Raw genomic sequence first — 8,273 nt, 5'->3', positions numbered from 1 at the left:
GGTAACAATGGGAATCTACATTAAAAACAAAAAAATACATTCTTTCACTGAAAAATTACAGCAACCAAATTAATAGTGGTGTTTTTGCTGCTGCTGCTGCTGCTGCTGCTGCTGGTTGTTGTTGTATTGATCAATTCTATGCTAACAAGTCTTTTTCATTTGATATGCTTCTGAAATGTTAAGGTATGTGTGTGGTGTGAGGTGGAGGGGGGACCTTAGGTAGAAACACTCTGAATTCTATTGGGATACATTTTCCTAGAGTTATTTGCTTCTTAAAACAAGCCAATGCCATCATGTATAACCATAACCCTGAAGGCATCATGGTTGACTAAATATATAAGCAAAATGAAATGTACAATTTGCAGAATCTTTATTTGAATACTTTAAAATTCTTGAATGGTTTAGGGGAAGACATGCAAGCAGTAAAAAAAAAAAAAAATCAAGTGTGATGCTATCTAGCAATGTTTATTAAATGCCTACTTGTGGTTCTGTTTGATATTCTGAAGGACAAAATGAATGTAATTGTGGAATCATGGAGTTATAAAGCTGTAAGGAATTTTAAATTTATTTTATCTAGCTTGTACAGGTTACTCATGGAGGAAGTGAGGCTAAAAAATAATTCGCTCCTGAGGTCACTCAGCTAGGAAAGACAGGACTCAAACCCAGGTTTCCCAAGACCTAACACAGGACTCCTTCCAACACCCTCTCCTTGAGGAACCCTGTTATATCAACTATTGTTAATGTATAATGTAAAATTCCTTAAGTGCACATAAACAACAAAGTAATTTCTAAACATATTACTGCAAGGATAGATCTGACCATTAACTTTAAGCTCTGTCAACACATTTAAAAGTGGAGAAGGGGTGTTCAGGCATTACTCAAGTCATTTGATTAATACCAACGGTTCAGATCTTTCAGGTTCTAAAATGGATTGCTGTGTGGATAAGCTGATTTGATGGTGTACAGGACCTGTTTCAAAGGGTGCGTGGAAACTCTTTCCTTCCCTTCTTGCTACGTGTAAGAGCTTTGCATGGGTGTTGAAGCCAGAGAATTGTTTGGAGAGAGAATTGCTGAGAATAAATCAAATCTTCAGTCTTCAGAGACAATCAGTTAGGTCACATTTAGTCAACCCCATGAAGCAAGGACAGGGGTTGGTCCTGAGTCTTGTATTTTTTTCCAAAATCTCTTTGCAATGACATCAACTATGGCTCACTCCCCATTCTCCTGCTTCACTGCTTACCATATAATGGCCCGTTATGAATGTTTTGCTGAAGGCAGAAATTAATGTTTTAAGGAAGTTTTATCCCATTAAGTCTAGTTACATGAATCTGGACTGATTTTCTTTCTGATGAGAAGACTTTAACCAATGTTTTAAGTGCTTGAAAAAATGTTCTGGTCTTGACTGCCTATGAGAGCCTTCCTTGTGGAAACAGAATTGTTAGTCAGCTGTCGTCTCCATGGTGATCTTTTAAGGTGAAGTGTAAGTCAATCTTCTAAATATTGAGGCATAATTTGTGAATATGCAGTTGAATAAATAATAATAGAATTATCAACAAGATAGACTGCCTTTAATTCTGGTGTTTGAGACTTTTCATACACTAGTCTATAACTAGTCTTCAAACTGGTCTCTAAACATGACCTTAACAGTTTCTCTGAAACCACCGTTGCAAGGATTATGAAAGTGAGAGAAATCTAATGTGGCTGACTCCATCCTGCTTCTAGCCTTACAGGCTGGCTGTCCTTGCTCATTCCTGGGCAGAGGCCAAGATAACCATGGGAGGAATTTAGTTTATAGTTTAACTTTGAAGCAAGGATGATAATAGTCCCTCTCTACAACTGATCCCTTCCTTGTTTGGGGGATGAAACTGAAAGGCCACAAAATAAGGGATATGGAAGGGGTCTGAATTCTGCTCAAATATAGGCATAATTTCTATAACTCTTTACAGTTCAGGAATCATGTGGCCAGAGGTCACAAGATTTGTGACTTCCTCAATTGCTCCCATAGATCTCATCTCTATTGTAGAACCTAAGATTGATCTCTTGAGATCAACTCTAGTTATCCTGTGGGACTGGCCTTGCATCAGTTAAACTCATTTCTTGACTGCAATACCACAGTTACAGGGAATTGGATTTGTCTGTGCAGCAGGCAGGAAGAACCTGCTGGGTGAGTACATCCCCTCCACAATGATCACGTTTTATCTGCCTACCTGTGTTTTATTTCACTCTACCCACTTTCTGTGTATCTGGTTCCCTCAAAGAATAGCTCTATTCTAACCACAAGTCCTCTCTTACACCCATCTCTTTGTATTCCCCAGTGCCTTATGCAATGCATGTAACGTAGGCTCCCTTGCCGGAGGGATTGACACTTTCAGAAAAAAACTCTAGTTTGGATGTCAGGAGATCTTGGTTGAGGTTCTAACACTGCCCAGTACAAGCTCTGTGGCCTTATTAAGTTTCTCTATCTTCAATTGCTCCATCTAAAAATTGAACAAGTTGGGCAAGATCATCTCTAATGTTCTCTGTCTGTGGATTCTATGATGAATCTCAGTTATAGAAACAAAATAATAAAGTCATCAGAGAGCACTGGTTTCCTGCACTGTATTTTTAAGAGTGTTTTTTCATCCATTATCTCTTCAAATTTATGTTCAGAGGTCAGAATTATGATAAACAGCTAAAAGCTACTGTGAGCTGGGGAGGGGAGTAAGTGAATTCACCTCTCCAAGGAGACTTGTTCTGCAGCCTGTGAGTGCTGTTAACCAAATGTTTCCAGTGGCAAAGTAGGAGCATCAAATGATTTATTCCTTATTTTATCTCTATAAGTGTCCAGAAAGCTGTTAAAGCAAGAAAAAGGTCTAATAGCTCCCTATTGGCCAAGAATAAATAAGTCTTTGGGATCATCCATTTAGAACAATAGACCAGAATGTGTGCCTCTTCAACTATATTCCCACAGCTGGACCAAAGAGAGGCGGAATAAACAAGCCAGTATGTTCTGTGCTTACAGACTTCCTCCTTGCTATTATCTTATTTCTCCATTTCAAACCTTATATAGGTTAAAAAAATAATAATTAATAGCAAAACAAAACTATCTCCCAAAGTTATTGGAGATGGCTAAAATAAATATTTATTAAGTGTGTACTATGTTATATTTATAAGTTAGGGGGTCAATAGAATGTCATGATTAAGATTATAGCCCCTGGACCTGGTTAATACAGCACTTAAAGCAGTATCTGGCTCAAAGTAAGCACACAATAAATGTTGCCTTTTAATAGTGTAGTTATTTATTATTGCCGTTACTTCTGGGTACCAGATACATGGTGAGGAAAATAATAAAAGTTCCCTTTTTCCATGGACTGCCAAAATAAACTCTACATATATTGATAAATATCTTTTAAACACTGATTTTGGGGAAATTGTGGGTAGACAATAAGACATACTCCAGATATTCTGAATCCACTCTCTTTTTGATATCACACCATGTTTTCTAACCTTGCGCCATAATAAATGGGACAAATGTAGAATTTAAGTAAAATGTGAAAAGCATAGAATAAATTTACACTGCAGCTGGAATTACCTTGGTCTTGCCCTATTTTGTAATCCTCCAGGCTGAACCAGATTTCTTTTCATTATGTGAGTGAAAATGAACTCAGCTGGTTTTCTCCCCGGTTCCTCTCCCTTTTCACTTTTCAGACTTCTCCATCATGTCCTTGTGCCTGGTGAGCCTTGTTGTCAGGTCTTGTGTGACCCCGGAGATCAATTAGAGGGTCGTTCAGTGTTTTAGCATTTACTTGGCAAAGAGGATAATGTGGGCACTGTGAGTCACCACAGGGAGGTATGATTGTACATGTGACATTAAAATTGTACACTTGAATACATTGGCGGCGCTATAAGGCATTGGATTTACTCAGAGAAAGGGATGGCTTAGGAGAAGGCAGAGAAGGTAAAAGCAAATTCTAGGCTAGCAGGCAAGCCAGCTAATGAGTGACATTTCCCCATGACACCATAGTGGGCACAGCTCCTCCAGGGGCAAGCTGGGGCACACAACCTACTTCTTTTATGCTCTTTCCCTCTCTAAAACACTGGGAACCATATCACCCTGAGCGTGCCAACACAGTCTCTAATTGGAACTTATTTTCCAGTTTCCCATGCTCTACTGGTGGCTCTGTGAGGAGAGTTTATGGAAACATAAAGAGCCCACATTAGTGTTTAGCTAGTGTCAAGTCTGACTAAAAATGAAATCTTGTTGTTGTCATGCTGTGGGATTTGCAGAGAGCCGCACTGAGGCTGGAAAACAGGGGAACTCAAGGCGACAATTTTATGTGGGTTTTAAAGGGCAGCTATGATTAGAAATGTGCCTGTAAAAATGGCATTTCAATGTTCCAAATGTATTCCCCTTTGGTGACTTCCATGTCAAATTCACTTAGTTTACAAATATAAACAAAAGATTCGCAACTGCCGCTCTGGGAGCTCAGTGAAAGACTTGAATAAAGGAGCGACTTGCCCTGTCCTTTCTGGCTGAAGAGCCCTGCTCCAGCAGGCAAGGCAGGGACCACCGCTGAGCAGCAGAGCGAGTGAGGATGGGAATCACAGGCGGGCTGCTCCACAGGTGCAGACCTGGTGCCCAAGCCTTGGGGTTCTGCAGTGCCACTAAGTGCACAGCATCTCAGCCACACTCGAGGGAGCCCAGCTTTGTCAATGAGTGCTTTCGAATGGACAACAAATGCATTGCCAAATTGTAAACAGCAGTGTGTGTGTGACAGAGAGAGAAAGAGAGAGAACAACAGATAAACCAAACAAGCGAAAAAAACAAAGTAAATTACTCACTGTGCCAGATATTGTGACAGGAAGCTCTAGTTATCTATATTCTTGTGGAAAACTGGTCATTATCTAGTGTATATTGACACGTCCAAGGAATCCAGGCTTAACACCACCCCGGGTGCTATGCTTTGTAGATAGGAGAATGTTAGCAGGACATACAAGATAGGGGAATGTTATCAGGACTATTAAAATGTTTCTTTTCTGACAAAAACAAGTAATGGGGAAAAGCCTCCCTAGTCAATAAATGGTGCTTGGATAACTGGCTAGTCATATGCAGAAGATTGAAGCTGGACCTCTTCCTTATACCATGAACAAAAATCAACTCAGGACAAATTAAAGACTTAACTGTAAAACCCAAAACTGTAAACAATCCTGGAAGACAACCTAGGCAATACCATGCTAGACATAGGAACAAACAAAGTTTTCATAACAAAGACACCAAAAACAATCACAGTAAAAGCAAAAATTGACAAGTGGGATATAATTAAACTTAAGAGCTTCTGCACAGAAAAAGAATTAACATAGTAAACAGACAACCTACAAAGTTGGAGAAAATATTTGCCAACTATGCATCTGACAAAGGTCTCATATCCAGCATCCATAAGGAACTTATATAAATTTATGAAAGGAAACATACAACCCCATTAACAAGTAGGCAAAGGACATGAACAGCCACCTTTCAAAAGAAGACATACATACAGCCAACAAGCATATGAAGAAAAGCTCAATATCACTGATGATTAGAGAAATGCAAATGGAAACCACAATGAGATATCATCTCACACCTGTAAGAATGCTATTATAAAAAAGTCTAAAAGTAACAGATGCTAGTGAGGTTGTGGAGAAACGGGAACACTTATTCACTGTTAGTGGGAATGTAAATTAGTTCAACAATTGTGGAAAGCAGTATGGTGATTCCTCAAAGAACTACAAGCAGAACTACCATTAAACCCAGCAATCTCATTACTGGGCATATACCCAGAGGAATATAAATCATTTTACCATAAAGATGCAAGCACACAAATGTTAACTGCAGCACTAGTCACAATAGCAAAGACATGGAATCAACCTAAATTACCATCAGTGGTAGACTGGATAAATTTAATACATATACCCCCCATGGAATACTATGCAGCGATGAAAAAGAATGAAATAGTGTCCTTTGCAGGAACATGGATAGAGGCCATTATTATCAGAAAATTAAAATAGGAACAGAAAACCAAATATCACATGTTCTCACTTAAAAGTGGGAGCTAAATGATGAGAACTTACGAACACAAAGAATAAAACAATAGACATTGAGTTCCACTTGTGGATGGAGGATGGAAGGAGGGAGAAGAGCAGAAAAGATAACTATTGGATACTGGGATTAATACCTGGTTGATGAAATAATCTGTGCAACAAACCTCCAAGACACGAGTGTACCTATGTGGCAAACCTTCACATGTATCTCCAAAACTAAAATAAAAGTTAAAAAAAGTTTCTTGCAACCTGTAAAATATCACATGCTATGCACTACCCTGTTGCATAGCCTCAGCAGGTTCAATCCTTCTACAGTCTGGACATAAACATAAAGCATGCAGGGACCTCAAAGTAAAATTACAAGAGGTGAGACCATACAGCTAAGGGAAGCAGAGTAAAGTCTGATATATTAAATTAAATTGAAGAAATGGCCAATATAGTTGGTTGCCCTTCAAGTGTTTAGTCTCTTATTGTTCCTTGTTTTGAGACACACTACTTTTTTGGGGTATTCCAAGGCATGATTGTGCAGGGACACTTCTGATAAACGTGGTCTCTAATTTTCCAGCTTCCCTTGCTTCTGTGGCAAGACTTGCTGCCCATGGAAGTCTGCTGGGAAGTGGGTGTGAAGAGATAAGTTACGAAAATATTTGCTTTCCAGATTGTAGAAAATAGAATGGCCTCCAAGAGCCCTTTCCCCTTTTATATTCTTCCCATCTTGTACGGGACACAGATATGATGACTTGAGTGGCAGCATCCTCGCTGTGACCAGGAGAGGAAGGTCATAAAAATGGAAGAGACTTTGGACCTAATATGGTGGAACCACTAAAACAATCATAGTAATTGCCTACCTCCCTGCTCTTGTTTTGGGGAAAAACAAAGCTTTGTTCCCTAATGCCTCTGTCATGGGATTTTCTAATTCAGGCAGCTGAACATATTTCTTACTAATATGGAAGAATGGCATGGGGGCTGTTCCATCTGCTTGGAAGGACACTCAGCCATTCCAAGCACCTAGTCCAGGATACATAACAAAACTGAGACTAACCCAAGCCAATATCTCTCTCTAGGGGGTTGGAGAAAGCAACGTACGATGTTTTGGAGCAGCAGCCGTAGTTCTAAGGATGGGTGGATATTGGAGTTGAAGTACCACGAAAGCCTTTTGAGAATACTCTGACCATCTAGTTCAGGGTATGTAAAAGCAGATTCTGGCCCCAGTAGAAGTGAACCTCTCCCAAAGGAGAAAACTGAATTTATTCACCGCCTGGGTTTTATTTTTACTGGAGAACTGCACTAAAACAAAACAAAACAAAAAACATCTGTCTTCCTTCAGGACCTTGCAGCATAAATCAGTCTTATGCAAAAGAGGAGCTCCAGTGTTGTCTTGCTACAAAGAGCCTTGGGGGTGACCCATGTTCACTGTCACATCCTTCACATCTTTTTCCATCTTGTTGTTGCTTCTTGCCACTTCTGAAATTGTTACACATTTTCTTGTTTGGATCCCTGCACAGCCTGTGTGATGGTTAATATTGAGTGTCAACTTGATCGGATTGAAGGATGCAAAGTATTGTTCCTGGGTGTGTCTGTGAGGGTGTTGCCAAAGGAGATTAACATTTGAGTCAATGAACTTTGAGAAGTAGACCCACTCTCAATCTGGCTGGGCACCATCTAATCGGCTGCCAGCAAGGCTAGAATAAAGCAGGCAGAAGATGGAAAGAGCAGACTCGCTGAGTTTTCTGACCCTCACCTTTCTCCCATGCTGGATGCTTCCTGCCCTTGAACATCAGACTCTGAGATCTTCAGCTTTTGGACTCTTGGACTTACACCAGTGATTTCCCAGGGGCTCTCAGGCCTTCCTTCACAAACTGAAGGCTACACTGTCAGCTTCCCTACTCTTGAGGTTTTGGGATTCGGACTGGCTTCCTCGCTCCTAGGCTTGCAGATGGCATATTGTGGGACTTCACCTTGAGATCGTGTGGGTCAATACCCTAATAAACTCCCCTTCATATATACATCTATCTATTATTCCTGTCCCAATAGAGAATCTTAATACAGCCTAAGAACTTACCTCTCTCCTCAAAGGCTGACGTGATGTTTCCCTGCAGATGTGCCAACTTATGTGACTTTGGGTAAGAATTTATCCTCTCTGTCAGTACCACTCTTCCTGAGCTTTTGCTGATCACCTGAGTGGCAAACAAGCAGCAAATTGGAATAAGGAAGAA

General features: G+C 40.1%; 1 long non-coding RNA gene across 1 annotated transcript; it reads right to left on the bottom strand.

The window, feature by feature from the left end:
* Nucleotides 1-7,269: 7,269 nt before the first annotated feature.
* Nucleotides 7,270-8,234, bottom strand: LOC105539014. The gene is made up of 2 exons (XR_001005993.1): nucleotides 8,120-8,234; nucleotides 7,270-7,563 (listed from the first exon to the last, which is right to left on the bottom strand). It is a non-coding gene; the product is annotated as an uncharacterized LOC105539014 (long non-coding RNA).
* Between the last annotated feature and the right edge of the window lie 39 nt (nucleotides 8,235-8,273).

The sequence above is a fragment of the Mandrillus leucophaeus genome, unplaced genomic scaffold, assembly GCF_000951045.1.
Source record: "Mandrillus leucophaeus isolate KB7577 unplaced genomic scaffold, Mleu.le_1.0 Scaffold1037, whole genome shotgun sequence".
NCBI lineage: Eukaryota > Metazoa > Chordata > Mammalia > Primates > Cercopithecidae > Mandrillus > Mandrillus leucophaeus.
Note: the sequence above shows the minus strand (reverse complement) of the source record. Positions and strands in the feature narration are given on the sequence as shown.